The sequence below is a fragment of the Nyctereutes procyonoides genome, unplaced genomic scaffold (genome assembly GCF_905146905.1).
Source record: "Nyctereutes procyonoides isolate TBG_1078 unplaced genomic scaffold, NYPRO_anot_genome, whole genome shotgun sequence".
Classification (NCBI taxonomy): domain Eukaryota; kingdom Metazoa; phylum Chordata; class Mammalia; order Carnivora; family Canidae; genus Nyctereutes; species Nyctereutes procyonoides.
In genome coordinates this window covers 5218789-5238788 of record NW_026575130.1, presented here as the reverse complement: position 1 = coordinate 5238788, position 20000 = coordinate 5218789, and the positions used below count along the sequence as shown (strand labels likewise).

The following is a 20000-nucleotide window of genomic DNA, read 5'->3' as shown; positions in this document are numbered from 1 at the left end:
AATGTAGGAGAGAAAAGTGAGTGGGAGAGATGCTCCAGATCTTGAGTATAATTGCTTCCCATGCAACTATGCAAAAGAACTAGGAACATTTTCATGTTTAAATTCATATCTTTTTGGCTCGTTCATTGTTCTAAAGAGGGCTGGAAGAGTAAGATAAGAGTGTGAATGGTCCCAGTGTTACAAATCAACCAAACAAGAAACCGAGAATGATTACATAATAAAATGACAGATTTCAACATTTCTCAAACATTAGCAGATCTTATCTGATCAGATCAACAAGGATCAAATCTGATCAAGGCTTTGAGATATGCAAACATTACCTGTTTAACCAGTACATACACAGATTATAGGCCCTGCCCAAAGGTACAGTGTTGCTGATTACTCCTTTCCTTCATGATGAAATACTCTCACTTCTTTCCTGCATTTCTTACTAATTACGTGGTCACATGATCTCACTCTCATTTGCTATGTTATCTTTCTCTATCTGGACTTGAAAAGTTTCGATTCCTTTTAAAGGTTCAATATGAGGCCCTCTTCTCAACATACATTGTGTCCCTATGATCCTGTCCACTCTAGTGTTTTATATTGCCATTCATGTCCCAATGACTCCCACGTTGTGACTTCCTTTTCTTCTAGTCTTTTCCTTCAGATCTGGTATCAATGCCTATTTTGGAATCTTCATTTGGCTATTTCAAATGCATCTTTAACTCAACATACCCTAAATTGAATTTATGAACTTCTACCCCCACAAGTCTATTTGCTTTTCCAGGGATTTCCCTCTTGGTGAATGGCAACATCATCATCCAGTTGCACAAACGAGAAAGAAACCTGAGAATAATCTTCGACTCCCTCACCCTACCCACCCTAATATAATCTTTCAAGTTCTGTTGATTTTGTCTTTTAAAATGTCTTACTTATTAGTTTTTTTCTTTTTCTTTTTTTTTTTTAATTTTTTTTTTTTATGATAGTCACAGAGAGAGAGAGAGAGAGAGAGAGAGAGAGAGAGAGAGAGGCAGAGACACAGGCAGAGGGAGAAGCAGGCCCCATGCACCGGGAGCCCGACGTGGGATTCGATCCCGGGTCTCCAGGATCGCGCCCTGGGCCAAAGGCAGGCGCCAAACCGCTGCGCCACCCAGGGATCCCCAGTTTTTTTCTTTTTTCACCACCACTCTGGTATAAGCATGCATCATTTCTTGTTCAGGATAAGTATCTGGAAACTATGCAGTCTTCAATAATCTAGATCCTGACCACCTCACCAGACCCATTCAAATATTTTTACTTTATCTTCTCCATTCCACTCATATAGCCTACTTTCAGAAATTCAAAATGGCCATGATTCCTTCTATTATCAGTCCTTCATATATATTATCCTCTCTTCTTGGAAAAGTGTCCTCTATCGTTGCTTCTACTTCTTTTATCAGATCTCAACTATTATTTCTTTGAAAAAGCCTCCCCTGACCCTCATTTTAGGAGAGGTCTCTGTTTTAAATTCATACATGTCCTACAATTGGTGTTTAAAAGCACTTAGTACACATGGGTTTACATATTGTGTGTATTTGATTACATTTTCTTTATGTAATTGTAAACTCCTCAGGGGTGGATACCTTACTATTGCAACCCAACATCTAGCGTAGTACATGTTTAATAAATATTTGAATGAACAGTGGTCCAGAACAAACTCAAGTGCTTTCTGACTCCCAATACAGTGGCCTTTCCAAAATATACTACATTTTTCAATGATGGTCAGGCAGCCTTTAAAAAATATACAACTGATAAATGGAAACAATTCAGATATAAAGAAGCATGTCTTACTGCTTACTGATAATGAAAGAAACTACTCAACTTGTCTAAAAACTAAACATCAAATTTCTTTCTCTTGACTTCCTCACTTTTGCTAAAGTGACCACAATTTTACTAGTCTTGTTCTCATATTCTGTCTTCCACAAGTCATATAATTTTTCATTACCAGCTATGATGATATTTCCTGGGGTATATCCTCAGCCTCTTCATCTTTTTGCTTGCCCTTGGCAATCTCATTTTTTCCACTGGCTTTGACCATATAATGAAGACTGCCAAATCTCTATCACTAACCTTAAACCTGTCTAGGATCCAAGTTCATATTTCTAACTGCATCATAATATCTCTGGTTATCCTGACATTTTAGACCTAGTAGGGTACCCAAGATGGACCTCAAGTATTTTCCTTACAAAATCTGCTTTCTCTTGTATCCACTCATCTTGGATAGTGATGACATAATCTACTCAGTTACCCAAACCAAAAGCCTTGACACTCACTTTTCTTTCAATTCTTCACATAGCTGATCAGTAGTGCCTCTTCACTTATCTAAATCTTTCTCAGATCCATTCTTCCTCTTTAAGCTAATGGTCACTGCTCTGATTCAGGCTCTTAGGTGTTCCTAACCCCTCCTGCTCTACGGTCACATCCTACAGATTCCACCCTCTACCCCTCACTGTTGCAAAATCATCTGCAGAACAGAGTTCTGTCTATGCCTCTCTTCTGCCATCTAGAAGCCAAGCCCAAGCTTCTTTGTTCTTGAAAAGTCTTCCTACTTTACTTTTCTAGCTTTGACTCTGATACTTCTTTTCCCCCAGGAGACCTACAACTCCACCAAGGGCCTCAATCTTCAACTAGTCCTGGCTCTTTGATAATGCTGTGCCTTTCCGGTCACTATTTCTTCTGTCTGGAAACTCTCCCTCTCCTATCTAGAAATCTTCGATATTCTGCTCCAAAGTTATGTCTTCCTTATAGCCTTTTCTAGGCTCCATTTGCAGCTTTTTGGTTGTATTGCTGTCCTCCTAAAGTATTGTCATAGGATGTTCATATATCTATCCAGGACTTTTTTCTAGCTTCAACACCTAGCACTGACTACTGTCTATAAATGCATGCATATATGAATAAATGCACAGATAAGGTGTATAAAATATTACGTACATTTTGAAACATTAAATAAATGCCAAGTATATAGGTGATGATGATCCTGTCTGATAGCAGTCTGAATGTGACTGTGCTAACTGAAAAGGCACTCATGTATCTTGCATACCTCAGATTCAGCAGAATGACCACTGTATGTGAGGCCATGGTATTTTAGATGCCAGAGTAATCTGTATAGGTCTAGTGAGATAAACTAGGCATGTCTTGTTGATGTTTAAACTTGTAATTTCTTTCAAGAGAATTGAGTGCAGAGAAAATCCTACTTATTCAAGCATGAGCTTTTCAGCAATTATAGATTTTGGGTTAACCAATTTGCTGATATGAAACTACTTGATAATAAACCTTACTCAGGAGGCTATCTGGCTTACAATGAAACTCAAACCAGGAAAGGAACTGAATTTATAGATGCAAACTGATCTTTACTAAAATGTTGGCAGGGTATACACATTGAAATCTTTTAGAGAACTATGCCTAAAGATTACTCAATGATCAAAGGTTACACATTAAAATTAGATTTTTAAGTTATATTAGCTTACTAGCAATTCTGCTCACTTAAAAAAAAAAAGATTTGAGAGAAAGAGAAAGACACTAAGAGTAGGGAGGAGCGGCAGAAAGAGAATCTCAAGCAGACACCCTGCTGAGTGTGGAGCACTGTGTGGTGCTCCATCTCATGACCCTGAGGATCATGACCTGACCTGAAACCAAGAGTCAGACTTACTGAGCCACCTGGGCGCACTGCTCATCCATTTTTTGCCAACAGGTATAGTTCTATTTAATTTAACTTCTTTCTATATTTCTCAGAGGTATTAGGCACTTGGCTGCCACAGAATTGAAAGACAGGGGGGTTAAATGACTTGCTCAAGTCATCCAGTGGAGTAAGAAGCTGTGCCAGGGCTGGAGCTTTATTTGGCTGAGGTATCTGTTTAATTCACTAATCTATGTTCCTTTCCAGGCCACAGTGCCTAATTCAATATTTTGAAATCATAAACTTAAATGAACCACCTAAGTGCCTTTGAACTTACTCTGGCAAGGTGACTGACTACTTAATTACTAAGCCAAGGTTGTAATTAATTATACTAATTTCACAAAACAGGGTGCCCCATGATTTTACTATCTTTTTCCATATGCCATTAACAAAAATAACTGTTAGGAATAGTTATTATCTTGGGGAAATATACAAATTAGGATCGTTTTCATGCTTTTGATAGTTTTACAGAAACAAGTGCCTATCAGCTCAGCTGTTTGGCATTTCCTATGCAATTAACACCTTGCTTTTTAATGATTTCATTTTTATTTCACCAGTTTGATGTATCAACATTCAGAAGAGTAATTTCCATTATTTTGGCTTTTGGCTTTTAAAATCAAGTCCACAGAAGATTTTAGAGTTGAGTGGTTTAATCTATAATATATTATTCAAATTATGACCTGGAAATTACCAAATTTCTATTCAAGAATTTCTATTCAAGAATGCTTTCAAGAATTGTAAAACTCACTTATCCAGAAGTCAATTTACCTCCTTAATTACTAGAGGCCCTCAAAACTTAAAAAAAATTCACACCATCTTTGTAACTTGCTCTATAAAAATGACTCATGAATTCAAAGCATAAAATGTAAATTGGGGGAAGGAATACTATTAATCTCAGCTCTGTAGTTGCTATGACCTGACAATATATGATTAACAAATATTTAAAAACAGAAAATTCTAGCATTGGGATCATTTAGCATAAGTGAAAAGAGGATTACATTTTTAAAAATTTTGTGAGATATTATTGGGTTATATAAAAGGTGAGGTCATTTCTAAAATGACTGTAGATCTAAAGAGGAAATAAAATATTTACTATTTTTTAAAATTAAGGGATGTGTAAAGTATTTTGAAATATTTTCATTAAAAATGGCTTAAGTAAAAGTTTTAAAGTATAAAAAAAACTACATGTGGTTATATAATATTTGCTTATATGAAAGAATTCAGTCTAGCCACATTAAAGCAACTGAATAACTGTTCTGCTATCCTCAGCTGACTTAAAGAAGCTAGAAATAGCACAACATTATGAAGACCACTGAGTATTTTAGTATTAAGATGTGTCTGAATAGGATCAATAGGTGTGGTAGCACTTCTAGTTAAGAGTTGATGACATGGAAAAACAAGATTTTAAGAAGCTGGTTCAAAGATTTACATAACATCAACTGCTTGAGGATTAAAACTGTAGTCTCCTCAATAATGTGGGTTGACCTATGCTAAGTGAAATGAATCACACAGAGAAAGATACACTGTATGCTTTCATTTATATGTGGAATCTACCAATCAGACAAAGAACAAACTCATAAAAAAAAAAAAAAAGAGAGATCAGATTTCTGGTTACCAGAGATAACCAGAGAAAGGGAGTTGAAGAAAAGTGGTCAAAAGGTACAAACTTCCAGTTTTAAGGTAAATAAGTCCTAGGGATGTAATGTATAACATGAGTACTACAGTTAGCACTGTTGGATGATACATGTGAAAGTTGTTAAGGAAGTTGATCCCAAAAGTTCTCATCAGAAGAAAAAAATTTTTTTGAAATTTCTTTTACTTTCCTTTTTAGTATGTATTTTAGAAGACAATGTTATTTTATTTTTAATAACTTATTCTATTCCTATATAAAAAGTATATAGAGGGATCCCTGGGTGGTGCAGCGGTTTAGCGCCTGCCTTTGGCCCAGGGCGCGATCCTGGGGACCTGGGATCGAGTCCCGTGTCGGGCTCCCGGTGCATGGAGCCTGCTTCTCCCTCTGCCTATGTCTCTGCCTCTCTCTCTCTCTCTGTGACTATCATAAATAAAAAAAAATAAAAAAAAAATAAAAAAATAAAAAAAATAAAAAAGTATATAGTTTGAATTTAGCGAAAAATAGAATTCAATACATTCTTGGATAAGTTTATTTATAACTACATTTCCTGAATAATTCAACAGGTAGATTTTTGAGTGCTCCCTTGGATCAAGAATGCAAGAAAAGCTTAAGAGCATGTGCTCTACATTACAAAACCATTTTAAAACTTTGTTTGCAAAAAACAAAAATAAAAAGCAAAATACAAACAAAACTCTACCAAAATTAACTAAAGTGTGATGTCCCTGGATTTGCTTTTTGAGAAAGAACTAGGCTTTTTGAGCTAAACTCTTAATACTAGTAAGAGTATACAATATTATTCTGCCTCCACACATATTGATCTCCATCTAATCTTTTTTAAAAGATATTTTTATTTATGAGAGAGAGAGAGAGAGAGAGAGAAAGAAAGAAAGAAACGCAGAGATACAGGCAGAGGGAGAAGCAGGCTTCCCGCAAGGAGCCTGATATGGGACTCCATCCTGGACCCAGGATCACGCTTTGAGCCAAAGGCAGACACTCAGCTGCTGAGCCACCCAAGTGTCCTGCCATCTAATCTTTTCTCCTTATCTCCAGGTTCACACAAGCTTAGTCATATTTCAATACTTCTTACACCAGTGTTGTCTCAGAGTAAGTCTGAAGCTAAGCAGCTTGTTATCACCTACCACTGTACATATATTTTAACTCTAAGAATGTCATTTCACTTTTTTTCTAAGTGTTAAGTTCTTCTACTTCTCCCATTTTGAACCATTCCCTTTGATGAAGCTGCTAAGATAACACAGGAGATATTACCCAAAAATATGCAGCAGCATCCCCTGTCACTGTAATTCTATACTCTCTAGCTAATTCTCATTTTCAACAGCTGCAAAAATAGTAGCTTGTGGTTTCATTACAAAGCTTATCATTATCCAATCCATAACTTCCAGAATCAATAAATGAGAATTGAAAGGACAGATGAGGTCCAGTGAAGTGGAAAGAGAGAGGCCAATTCACAAAACATAGAATACAGTTGCACTCATATGTTATTCAAGAGTACTAGAGCATCTATAATCAATGGTAAATTGGGGAACTAGTGAAACAAGTTTATAGGACAAATAACATAAATAAGGATTTTTTTTTTAATTTGGAAAATTGTGGAATAATGATAGACTCTTGATAAATCAATTGTGTAATACAGTTGTCTATGGCATCATAAGTACAAAGGCCAGAGTTCAATGTAATACATATGTGCCTATATGACTAACTTTGATGACCATTGTTGCCTTTTGAGATGCCAGACTACTGGTTTGAAAAGGCATAGCTGCAGTTAATCTGTATATAAATTTACAATGGTTTGTCACAACTTGGAAAACCTTTTTAGACTTAGAAGAAAATTACTTACAAATACCTCTCACTTTCAACACACACACACACACACACACACACACACACACACACACACTCCCTCTCACAAAATGATGTAAATTCCTATAATTCTTCTGTTGTCCCCATGCATCTGACAGATTGCACTGGTAGGATTCCTAGGACCAAGAGTCATTTCTGTGATTAGTTACTACATTTTTCAAAGCTTACTTTGGAAAGGTGAAAATATCCTATCAGACCAGAAGTTAAGTGAGTTCTCATAAATGCTTTTTATTCAAGTGATACCTCACATTGGTCTTATATAGCTAGTTCAGTGCTGAGATATTTTGTGCTAAATTCAGCTTAGGAAATTAATGTAAAAGTATCTGCTAGACTATCTTGGCTAAATTTTACAAACCCAGTAAAGTTATTCTTGGTTTAATCAATGTGACCACAGTAATAATTAAATTTATGAACCATATTGTTTCAGAACATATTACTGTCATTCCCATTTATCCTATGGTATATTATAAATGTAAATTATCATAAATTAACAGAGTATTATAAAATGTAACTTAGAGTGGATACAGTATTTTTGAGTAGGGAATATTCTTTTGCCTTTATCTGCTGAATTCAAATGATGAACATTCATCAAAGACACCATTCAGGTTATTTAATGTGTAATCAACAGTGCACACTTATAAAATTCATGTCTATATTATGTGAACTGAGGTTAAGACAATAGTAAGAATCTTCCATAGAGAATAGTTTTGAGCTAACAAGGAGATACTAACTTGGGAGTTCAGCAGGGTAGACCATCAGAAACATCTTTAAAACTTGTCTCTTGCACTTATATCAGCAGATTACACAACACAAAAGGATGAGAAGTGAGGTATAATTTAAATAACACTGATAAGGAAATTCTTCAATAACTCACAACACTGTTCATGTTAGAAAATTCTAGTATAGACTCTAAGGATATCAACTCTGGTACAGATATTTAGACATTTATCCTAAACAGTTTTTTGTTTATTTCATTCTCCATAACAAGTAAACACATTTCATTTTTATTAGCTCTTTAATATTTAAATTTCATATTACTCTTTTTACTTGTAAAGGTTATGAATGAAGAGCTTCTACTTCTTGAAGAAAAATTTAAAATACACAATCCCATATGCTCACACTTCCTATACTGGTAAAAATACCTCTAAAAAATCATGGTAGTCTTTTTAAAGTATAGCTGCCTTTTCTGTTATTATAGACCATTAACCATTTCATTAACAGTACTTCTCTACTGTTCAGGAGTATCTTTACATTTTTGTTCACCTTAACTTTGTATAATGTGATGTAGTACTTGATTAGAAGTCTGAGTAAAGTAGGCTAGGTATGGAATAAAAAATACTATATACTCAGATACCATCACCACGAATTATTTTCCTTGACTGAAAATATCCTCTAGTGTAAATGATAAACAAATGACATTCTGGAGCAGCATTTTTCTTTTCTCGTATTTTAAATTTGAAAACACATAACAGCAGTGGATTTTTTTCTATTACTTAAACTTCCTAAAATCCAAAATACTCTCCTTAGCATTTCTTATCTGTGTTTTGCTAGACAGACACATTCTAAATAACCACATGTAATGAGGTTAAAGAAATCCATGATCCTATAATAGATTATTTAACAAATAGGTCTTTCACACTTGATCTGTTAATTTCTACCAAGATGGTTAGTGGCCCTTTGAAGAACATTGAACTGAATAATTATCCCTCTAAGAGGGACATTTTATATTATAGTTCTTGCAACATTTTGCTTGAGAAGTGCATATATATACTTCTTTTTAAATATGTGTTTTACTTTTGTGGAAATCAGTCTACATACTTTTACTACTCTCAACCAGAATAATCAAGACAGCCAAAAGTGAGCTAATTTTTCAAAACACTTGAGAATATTAAAGGATAAAAGATCAGTTTAGACTCAGGAAGACTGAATCATTACTTAAAATATTTATGTTTAATTAGAAACAAAGTATGTCTGAACTCAAAATGTTAATGTAAAAACCTCATGAATAATTTATTAATTTACCGAGTGTCTACCATGATACCAGGGAGGAAAAAAAGCAACGAATTAAAACAATCTAACTTTAAAATTCATCACAAATTAAAAGAATATTGTTAGTTTAATAAAAGCTTATTTAAAAAAATAAGGCAAAAATGAATTTTTCTGTACTTATAGCTATTATGTGTATGTCTGTAAATTGGCTACATTCTATATGTGGATCTTAACATTTACAGATGTTTACCCACTTATCTGAAACAAATGGCTTAAAAAGTAGAAACATTGATGCTAAAATTAAAAAAACCTCCACAGTTCTTTTTAAATTTACAGTCTCTTTTAATTGTGAATATCTGTGTTAATGTCATCTGAGGAAAGAATGGCCAGAAATAATATAATTTGACTAAGCAACTATCATGGGCCAGGCATTTTAACAAACATTATTTCTAGTCAACGTGATCATAGTTGTTTATTATTATTATTGTTAAACCATATGACACTGTTGAAGGTAAAAAAAAATGGTTAAGAAGTGAGATACTGTACATATGACTCAGAGAGGTTTACATGAGCAGCTGGATTACATTGTCCATCAAGGGCTGGGTTGGGATTCAAACCTAGTAAGTTTGACAGCAAAGCACATGCTCCATCCAGACAGGGAAGAGGATCCTATGGGAGTTACTTTTTAAATTTGCAATTTTATATCTTTAGCTCCTAAATTATGGGGGAGGGACAGAGGACATGTATATAAAAACCTATAGAAATAAAAAGTTGTGATGAGGTCATAACTTTTAGAGAATGTTTATCATTTTATTGGCTGGCCAATAAATTTTATGGCATGGTTGGTATCCACCTGTTTCCTTCCTCCATCAATTAAGTACTTATTATTCCTATCATTCCCAAACACTGGTCTAGATAATGCAGATACATCAGTGAACAAAATAAAGATCCCTGCCCTGAAGAAACTTACATTCTAGTAGAGGAAGAGAGAGACATTAAACAAATAAGTAAAATAAATATCTCATATAATATAAAGTACTAGGTGAAAAGTAAAGCAGAGAAGGAAAATGGAATTGCTGGATTTGAAGGCACAATTTAAAGTAGGGTCATCAAGGTCTGAGAGGGTAATATTTAATCAGCTACCAAAAAAAAAAAAAAAAAAAGAGAAGAGGCAGCAAGCAACGTGTAACGTGTATCAGGACATAATAGGCAGGGAACAGCAAGTGCAAAGGCCCTAAGCCAGGAACCTGCTTGACACAGTTGCAGGAATAGTGCTCTTGTGGTATATAATATGAGATGAGGCCAGATGGTAAAGGGAGGCATAGCTAGTGGAAGTTCTCATCATGGAGGGGCTTTTAATCCTGAAGTGGCTTTGGTACATATATTGCACATGTGAAACTAATATAACACTGTATGTTTACTATATTGGGATAAAAATAAAAAAATAATAAAATGGCTTTGGCAGTCACAGAAAAATACATAGTGGAAACATATACAATCTGATATATTTTAAAAGTGTCACTCTGACTACTATGTTGTGAATAGACTATAATCAGGTGATACTTAAAGCAAGGAGACTAAGAAAGTCATGTCAGTGATATGGGCAAAAGATGATAGTATCTCAGACAAGGGTGGTGGAAGTGGAGGTTAGTGAGCAGTTGTCAAGTGGGAAAAAAAAATGTGTGTATTCTGAAAGGAGAGCCAGCAGGATTTGCTGATAGAGTGGTAGACTGGATATAGGGTATAAACAAAACCGAGGAGACAAAGAAAACTCTTAAGATGATGAGCCAGGAGTATTAAAGGATATACCACAAGCATGTCAAATTCAGTTTTCATAGATGCATTTGAACAGAGATACATGAAAAAGGTTGAAGACATGTTATATAGGAATAAGCAATTAGATCAAAACATTGCAGACTTGTACTGATAATATGTAGATGAGGAAAAATAAAAAAGAAATCTTTCCTGAAGGTGTCAGTAAGCCCTGACATTTTTAAAGTATAATTTTATTTATAACATATAACATGAAATAGTTCTACAAAGAATTTTTATGTTCATTTTTAAAGAAAACACAATTGAATAGTTTGGGAATGTTCAAACCTAAGTATAGGTTTTAAATTTTCTATTCTAATCTCAAGAGATCAAACCATCCAAAGGTATTTACATATTGCAAATTGTTTCATTTGGGTACTGAAGTACCTTTATACATATAATTAGTAGGATAATATGGCTCTAGCAGTGACATTTATGTTACTACGGTAAAACAAGTCACAACAATCCCAATAACTAAATCAGCCCTTTTGTACTAACCATGATGCTTATTTTCATACAATGGATTGGCAAAGTCTGCTAAACAACATTGGCCAAGAGTACAATGTTACATTACATATCCAATAAAGAAAGAAAGAAAGAAAGAAAAAAGAAAGAAAGAAAGAAAGAAAGAAAGAAAGAAAGAAAGAGAAAGAAAGAAAGAAGACAAATTCACTAAGTTTTAAGTACAAACATTTTACTCAGGTATCCTAGAAGAAATTTTCTTTAACATAGAACAAAATTGTAATGTAAAAATACCCATTCACTGGGGAAATGTACCAGCAGGTATAATTTCATTAGAGAGGATACTATAAAACTGGTAACTCCTTGAGGAAAAAGGTAAGCCTTATTAGCCTCAGCCTAGTCTACCATTCCCAAGGCAAAATGCGTGTTCAATAATTTTTTCTAAAAAACAAAATTGGATCAAATATTTATTAAAAAAGGAATTATATGTGTTACATGCATCTGAAATTTTCTGTATTGCTCATATATGACTCTGTGTCCTTATGTTTATTTTTTTCATAAACATATTATTCCTTGTTTTAGAATTATCTGAGTATCATCCAGAAGTAAGAAGATATATTATAATGCAGAATCTCTTTCCTTTTCTAGACTTGTTCATGAGGGCAAGAAATGTGGCAAGCGCCTACCCTACTTAACTTACATTGGAGGTGTTTTCATAATATTTATTGACTATTTTGATTGAATAATGAAATACCAGTATTCTAGATGCAAAAAGAAATCCTTTATTTTTACATAATCTCTTTCATTAAGCTCCTTCATTCAATAATGCCTTCTCTGTTTTATCTCATAATATCTTAGTTCTCCACCTAACATGGTCTAAAATTGAATGACCTATAACCAGATAAAATAGTAAAAATGCCCAGGACTGAGATTTATTTGACAACTTTACACCTTCTGAGCAAATCGAAGGGATGTGAGAAGTCTATAAAAAAAAAAAAAAAAACAAAAACAAAAAACAAAAAAACGCCATTTCACTGAATCACTAATGTATAAGAAGAATCACTAAATAATATAGACATATAATTTCACATAATTTCTAGACATAGTTATTGGTATAAAATAATATAAGCTCAGCAAAGGAGGCAGTATTTTATTCTAATAAATAATTTCAAAATTACATAATTCATAACTAATAAAAAATAATTATAATTTAATTTCTGCATAGAAATGTCTGAGGTAAAATAAATTTAGATATTTTTTTTATTTAAATTTTTATTTATTTATTTATGATAGTCACAGAGAGAGAGAGGCAGAGACACAGGCAGAGGGAGAAGCAGGCTCCATGCACCGGGAGCCCGACATGGGATTCGATCCCGGGTCTCCAGGATCCGGCCCTGGGCCAAAGGCAGGCACCAAACCGCTGCGCCACCCAGGGATCCCAAATTTAGATATTTAAAGTAATTTTACCTAGTAGATACTTTAAAAACATGAAATACAGCCCCAGAATAATTCTGACTGGGATGTGTTTAAAGTACTAATTTTACAGTCCACTAAGTGCCATGATAATATTTTGAATATACAGATTGGTGGACACTATTTTTTTCATTGCAATAATATTCCATAAAACTGCAGCAATTTATTCCTGTATTCAACTTTGAATTAAATATCTTTTTAGAATTGTTTTGGATAATTTATACTATTATCATCTATATTATATATTAATTTATAATGTAAAATTGCGCACACTTTAAAAATGTGAGACTTCATACAATCTTAGTAATAGTGCATTTAAGTAGGGTAGATCAAAACCTTATAATTCTGTATTGTTGATTTCAGTATCTAAATTCTATAACCTGAAGGCTGAGCCACAGAGAAGTTATACAATTTGCTTTAAGCAAGTTAGATAAAAGAACTACAAACAAGAGTGTAAACTCTGGATCCAAATCAGATACTTGTTAATATTTTTATATCATTAAAAATGTAACAAAGTTACAATCTGAAAAGGTAAAAGAAATAGAGAAAGTAAAGGAGATGGAGAAAGGTAAAGGAGATAAAGTAAAATACTTTAAAACTTGGACATAACTTTAAATTTAGCTGCTTATTAAATTGGACCACAATGGGAAATACAAATACATAGAAAAAAAAAACAAGAAAGTTTTACACTCAATATATATGCAACTAGGGACGCCTAGGTGGCTCAGTGGTTGAGCGTCTGCCTTCAGCTCAGGGCGTGATCCTGGAGTCCAAGGATTGAGTCCCACATTGGGCTCCCTGCATGGAGCCTGCTTCTCCTTCTGTCTGTGTCTCTGCCTCTCTCTCTCTCTCTCTCTCTCTTTCTCTCTCTGTCTCCCATGAATAAATAAATAAAATCTTTTAAAAAAATATATATATGCAACCATATTATGATGTCAATTAGATCTTGCTGACTATAAAATTTTTGATTATACATAGAAAAAAACAAGATAGTTTTACACTCAATATATATGCAACTAACTATATTATGATGTCAATTAGATCTTACTGACTATAAAATTTTTGATTATATAAATTGTGAGTCTCATTATTTTTAAGTTTCATTTAAGTATCTAAAAATAATATGTTAGATTTTTAAGCACTGAATTATTAAAATGAATTCAAAGTTGTAAAACTGGTAGTTTAATCATAATTTGTAAATCAAAGAAGAAATCAAAAAGTACATGGAAAGAAATGAAAATGAGAACAAAATGGTCTAAAACCTTTGAGATGCAGCAAAAGTGGCTCCAAGACAGAAATTTATAGCAATACAGGACTACTTCAATAAGCAAGAAAACTCACATAAACAACCTAACATTATACCTAAAGAAGCTAGAAAAAGAACAAAGCCTGAAACCAGAAGAAGAAAGGAAATAATAAAGATTAGAGCAGAAATAAAAGATCAACAAAAAAACAGTGAGAAAGATTAATGAAAGCAAGACCCGGTTCTTTGAGAAGATGAACAAATAGCCAGACTCATCAAAGAAAAATAAAGAAGGGGCGGCGGGGGGGGGGAGGGTAGGTAGGGAGTGAGGAGAAGAGAGAGAGAGCTCAAAATAAGCAAAATCACCAATGAAAGAGGAGAGATAACCACCAACACCACAGCAGTATAATTGTATGAAATTATGATGAAAACCTACATGCCAACAAATTAGAAAACCAAGAAGAAATGGATAAATGCTTAGAAACATTTAACCCCCCAAAACTAAAGCAGGAAGAAATATAAACTTTGAAAAGACCGATTACCAGCAAGGAGTTGAATCAGCAAAGAACTCCCAATGAACAAAGTCCAGGACCAGATGGCTTTACAGGTATATTCCACCAGACACTTAAAGAAGAGTTAATACCTATTCTACTCAAGAAACTCCAGAAAACAGAAGGAAAACTTCCAAATTCATTCTTTGAGGTCAGTATCACCCAGATACCAAAACTAGATAAAGAGAGCACATACACACACAAAAGAACTATAAGCCAATTATCTGTGATGAACATAGATACAAAAATCCTCAACAAAATATTAGCAAAGTGAATCCAACACTACATTAAAACATATTATTCACCACAATCAAGTGAGGTTTATTCTTGGGATGCAAGGATGGTTCAATATTTGCAAATCAATCAATGTGATATGCCACATTAATAAAGAGAAAGAATAAAAACCACATGATCATTTCAATAGATGCAGATAAAGCATTTGACAAAGTACAATATCTATTCATGATAAGCCCTCAACAAAGTAGGTGTAGAGGGAACATACCTCAACATAATATAAACCATATAATCAAAAACTCACAATGAACATCATACTCAATGGGGGAAAACTGAGAGCTTTTTCCCTAAGGTCAGGAATATGGCAAGGATTTCCATACACTCTTACTACTTTTACTCAATATTGTACTGGAAGTCTTAGCCACAGTAATCAGGCAACAAAAAGAAAGAAAAGGCAATCACATTCATAAGAAAGGACTAAAACTTTCACTATTTGCAGATAATATGATAGTAGACAAAAAAACCTTAGACTTTTTTTTTTTTTTTAAGAACTATCAAGACAAAAAAGTTGATTTAAGCAAAGGAGCTCCCTGTAAGTCATCAGGGAGGGGCAAGGAGGTGACCTGCCAGAGACAACCAGTCCTGAAGAGTACCACTCCCAGAAAAGGCAAGGAGGGTGGGGGGTTACGATTAGTTATGTGAGAAGCAGGGAAGTGGGATGGGGTTCAGCAGGGACAGGAAAATAGGAAATTGGTCACTGGGACGTTCAAGGGCAGGGGATTTTTTTTTTAAGCTTTCCATTAGGGTTTTAAAGGCTAAATAATCCCGATCTTCCCAAGTGATAGGGTCAGGTTTGTTTCGACTTTGATGGCATGCCCAGACTCTATCAGACTGACCCCTCGGGGACATACCATGCCTGTAAGGTCAATGCCATAGGTCAGGGTGCCAAGTCAGTGCGTGAATATCTGGAGAAGAATTACACTGATGAAGCCATTGAGACTGACGACCTGACCATTAAGCTGGTTATCAAGACCCTCCTGGAAGTAGTTCAGTCTGATGGCAAAAACATTGAATTGGCTGTTATGAGGCGAGATCAACCCCTCAAGATTTTAAATCCTGAAGAATCTGAAAAATATGTTGCTGAAATTGAAAAAGAAAAGTAGAAAATGAAAAGAAGAAACAAAAGAAAGCATCATGATGATGGAATCTTGTAGTGGTTTTTAAATTCAGATCATGGAGGATTCTCAAAAATGATATGTAGGCATTTCCATTTCATTTACTGTCCATGTGTCCTGCAATAAATTTGTTTGTTGACCTTTAAAAAAAAACAACACTAGAACTGATCAACGAATTCAGTAAAGTTGCAGGATATGAATCAACCTACAGAAATCTGCTGCATTTCTATACACTAATAATGAAGCAGTAGAAAGAAATATTAATAAAACAATTCCATCTACAATTGTACCCAAAATAATAAGATACCAAAAATAAACCTAACTAAAGAGGTGAAAAACCCATATTCTGAAAATTATGAAACACTGATGAAAGAAATTGAAGACAACACAAAGAAACAGAAAGACATTCCACGCTTAGGGATTGGAAGAACAAATATTGTTAAAATGTCTATATTCCCAAAGCAATCTAAAGATTTAATGCAATCCCTATCAAAATGCCAATAGCATTTTCCACAAAACTATAAAATATCCTAAAATTTACATGGAACTACAAAAGACCCCAAACAGCCAAAGCAATTCTGAAAAAGAAAAACAAAGCTAGAAGTACCCCAATTCCAGACTTCAGATTATATTACAAAGCTATAGTAATCAAAACAGTTTGGTACTGGAACAAAAATAGACACACAGATCAATAGAACAGAAAACCTGGAAATGAATCTACAATTAAATGGCCAATTAATTTTTGACAAAGCAGGAAAGACTATTTAATGAGAAAAAAAATAGATGGGAAAACTGGACATCAACAATCAAAAGAATGAAACTGGATCACTTTCTTACACCATAACAAAAATAAACTCAAAATGGAATAAAGACCAAACTGTGAGACCTGAAATCATAACAATCATAAAGAGAGCACAGGGAGTAATTTATCTGACATCAGCCATAGCAACATTTTTCTAGATATGTCTTGAGGCAAGAGAAATAAAAGCAAAAATAAATGATTAGGACTACATCAAAAGAAAATGTTTCTGTACAGTGAAGGAAACAATAAACAAAACTAAATGACCACTCACAGAACAGGAGAGGATATTTGCAAATGACATATCTGATATTTGCAAATGATATATTTGGTCAGTATTCAAAACATATAAAGAACTTATACAAACACCCCCAAAGCAAATAATCCAGTTAAAAATGGGCAGAAGACATAAGGAGACATCTCTCTGAAGAAAATAGCTGGCCAACAAACACATGAAAAGATGCTTAACATCACTTATCATAGAAACGCAAATCAAAACTACAATGAGGTATCACCTCGCACCTATGAGAATGGCTAAAAATCAAAAACACAATAAACAAGTATTGGCAAGCAAGTAGAGAGAAAGGAGCCCCCATGTACTGTTGGTGGGAATGCAAACTGGTGCAGACATGTGGAAGACAATATGGAGGTTCCTCAAAAAAAAAAAAAAATAGAACTACCCCAAGATCCAGTAATCACACTACTGGATATTTATCCAAAGAATACAAAAACACTAATTCAGAGGGATATATGCACCCCTATGTTTACTGCAGCATTATTTACAACAGCCAAATAATGGAAACAGCTCAAGTGTCCAATGACTGATGAGTGAATAGAGAAGATGTAGTGAATGTATATACACATACAAACAGACACACAAAGGAATGTTATTCAGCCAAAAAAAGAATGAAATCTTGCCATTTACAAAGACGTGGACAGAACTAGAGAGTATAATCCTAAGCAAAATAAGTCAGAGAAAGACAAATACCACATGATTTCACTCGCATGTGGGATATAAGAAATGAAACAAAGGACAAAGGAAGAAAAGAGGAGGATAGGGAGGTGGTGGGGGAGAGACAAACCAAAAAACAGACTCCTAGAATCATAAACTGGTACCAGAAGGGAGGTGGGTGAGAGTGAGGGATAGGTGAAGTAAAGGATGAAGATTAAGGAGTGCACTTGTTGTGATGAGTACTGGATGATGTAAGGAATTATATTTTTAAAGATTATTATTTATTTATTTATTTATTATTATTATTATTTATTATTATGATAGAGAGGGGGGGGGCAGAGACACAGGAGGAGGGAGAAGCAGGCTCCATGCAGGGAGCCTGACGTGGGACTCAATCCCGGGACTCCAGGATCGGGTCCTGGGCCAAAGGCAGGCACCAAACCTCTGAGCCACCCAGGGATCCCGATGTATGGAATTGTTGAATCACTATTTTGTATACCTGAAACTAATAAAAACTGTTCACTATACTGGAATGAAAATAACATAAGATTATATTAAAAAATATAAAAAATAGGAAAAAAACCCCAAAATAAGGTGAAAGTAAAATAAAACCTAAACTGGAGTTTATCTGTCTTCAACATAAAAAAAGTACAGCAATTAGCAAATATTTTTATGCTTCAGTTCTGAAAGCCAACTAATTAACAAATTGTACCTTGATATAGATCCTTGGTGGTCATTTTAAATATAAGTACCAGGATAGTATGTTAGAACAAATTACCCTTTTTTTTTCTTATAAAGAGCCAAACCTGGTCAAAATGTAACACATTAATATGTTTTCTATGTCACAAGCCTTTGTCACTAAAAATACTAAACCTGTAGCCTAGTCTTAATATAAACACTATGAAAAGCATGTCTTATAAATACAAGATTTTTACCTAATAATAAAAAGATTGAGAAACTGATGGCAGGAGTCTTAGAACATACATGATTTAGAATTTATGAAATACTTAATAAAATAATGCTCTATTATTTTCTAGAAGTATATAGTTTTGCAAACTTGCTAAAAAAGCCATTTATGGAAACTTGGAACTGAGAATATTTATTAATATAGGATGAGCCTGTGATTCCTAATGATAAAATGATTAGCTAACTACATGCTTTTGTTAGTTGGTTTTGCTCATTTTCAATTAGGACTTTTTTAAAGCTCAAGTTGGAAGCAGTTTTGACCCTGTATTGTGTCAGCATGGTTAAAGAAGCATGAGGTTGTCACTGACAGATCTAAGGTACCTAGCAGGTAGGCAAAGAGTAAATGGAAAAACCTGAGTCAGTATGGTGGTAAAAAATAAAGGAATGTAAACAAGAAAAATAAAGAGAAATGAAATTATTTTATATTGGTGATAGAGCAGGTAAATTCGGCATCATTTCTATAAGTTATTGATCTTGATTTAAAAGTTAAAAGATCAACAGGCAAGATACACACATGCAGACGTAACTTTTTCTAAGTAAACCTTTTTAGAAATCAAATTTGGATTAGAAATCTGAAAGAAATTATTACGCACTGCACTATAGGTCTTCTAAGACACTTTTAACCTAATGGAATGACATAATTATCGAAGGTTCTTAAACAAAATAACAAGAAGTTTCTTGATTTGCAAATTCCCTTGAAAAGAGAAACACAGGCAGGACAAGTGCTGAGTAACAAGCCACAGAGGGATCTGAAAAAGATCGTATCATATGATCATCAGGAGTCCTACCCAGCAATGATGGTTTTCATTGAAAACAGAACTTAAGAATAGTTGAATCTGAATAGTCATCACACTGTCCACCAATGTACAGATTTACAAAGATGTACACAAAAAGCTCATTAACCAAGTGATTCTGTAAATTGGCCAAGACCTTTATAAGCAGATGTCATCAAATACCAGGCCCCATTCAAATGAAGGGTGTCAACCCTTGCCCTTAAGGCCTTTCGCAAACATTCTTTGCAACTTCATTATCATCATCTATTTGTTAGCAAAGGGAAAAAAAAGAGGATAAACCAAAATGAAGTCCCACAGTCAAGCTCCTAGCAATACATGTTTGCTTGTTGTAAAGAGCTCCAC

At 34.1% G+C, this 20000-nt stretch overlaps 1 protein-coding gene across 16 annotated transcripts in view; it reads right to left on the bottom strand.

Moving 5' to 3' along the window:
- Positions 1–20000, bottom strand: part of CAMK2D (calcium/calmodulin dependent protein kinase II delta) — a 303905-nt gene that overhangs the window by 13710 nt on the left and 270195 nt on the right. The gene's annotated exons all lie outside the window — the stretch shown is intronic.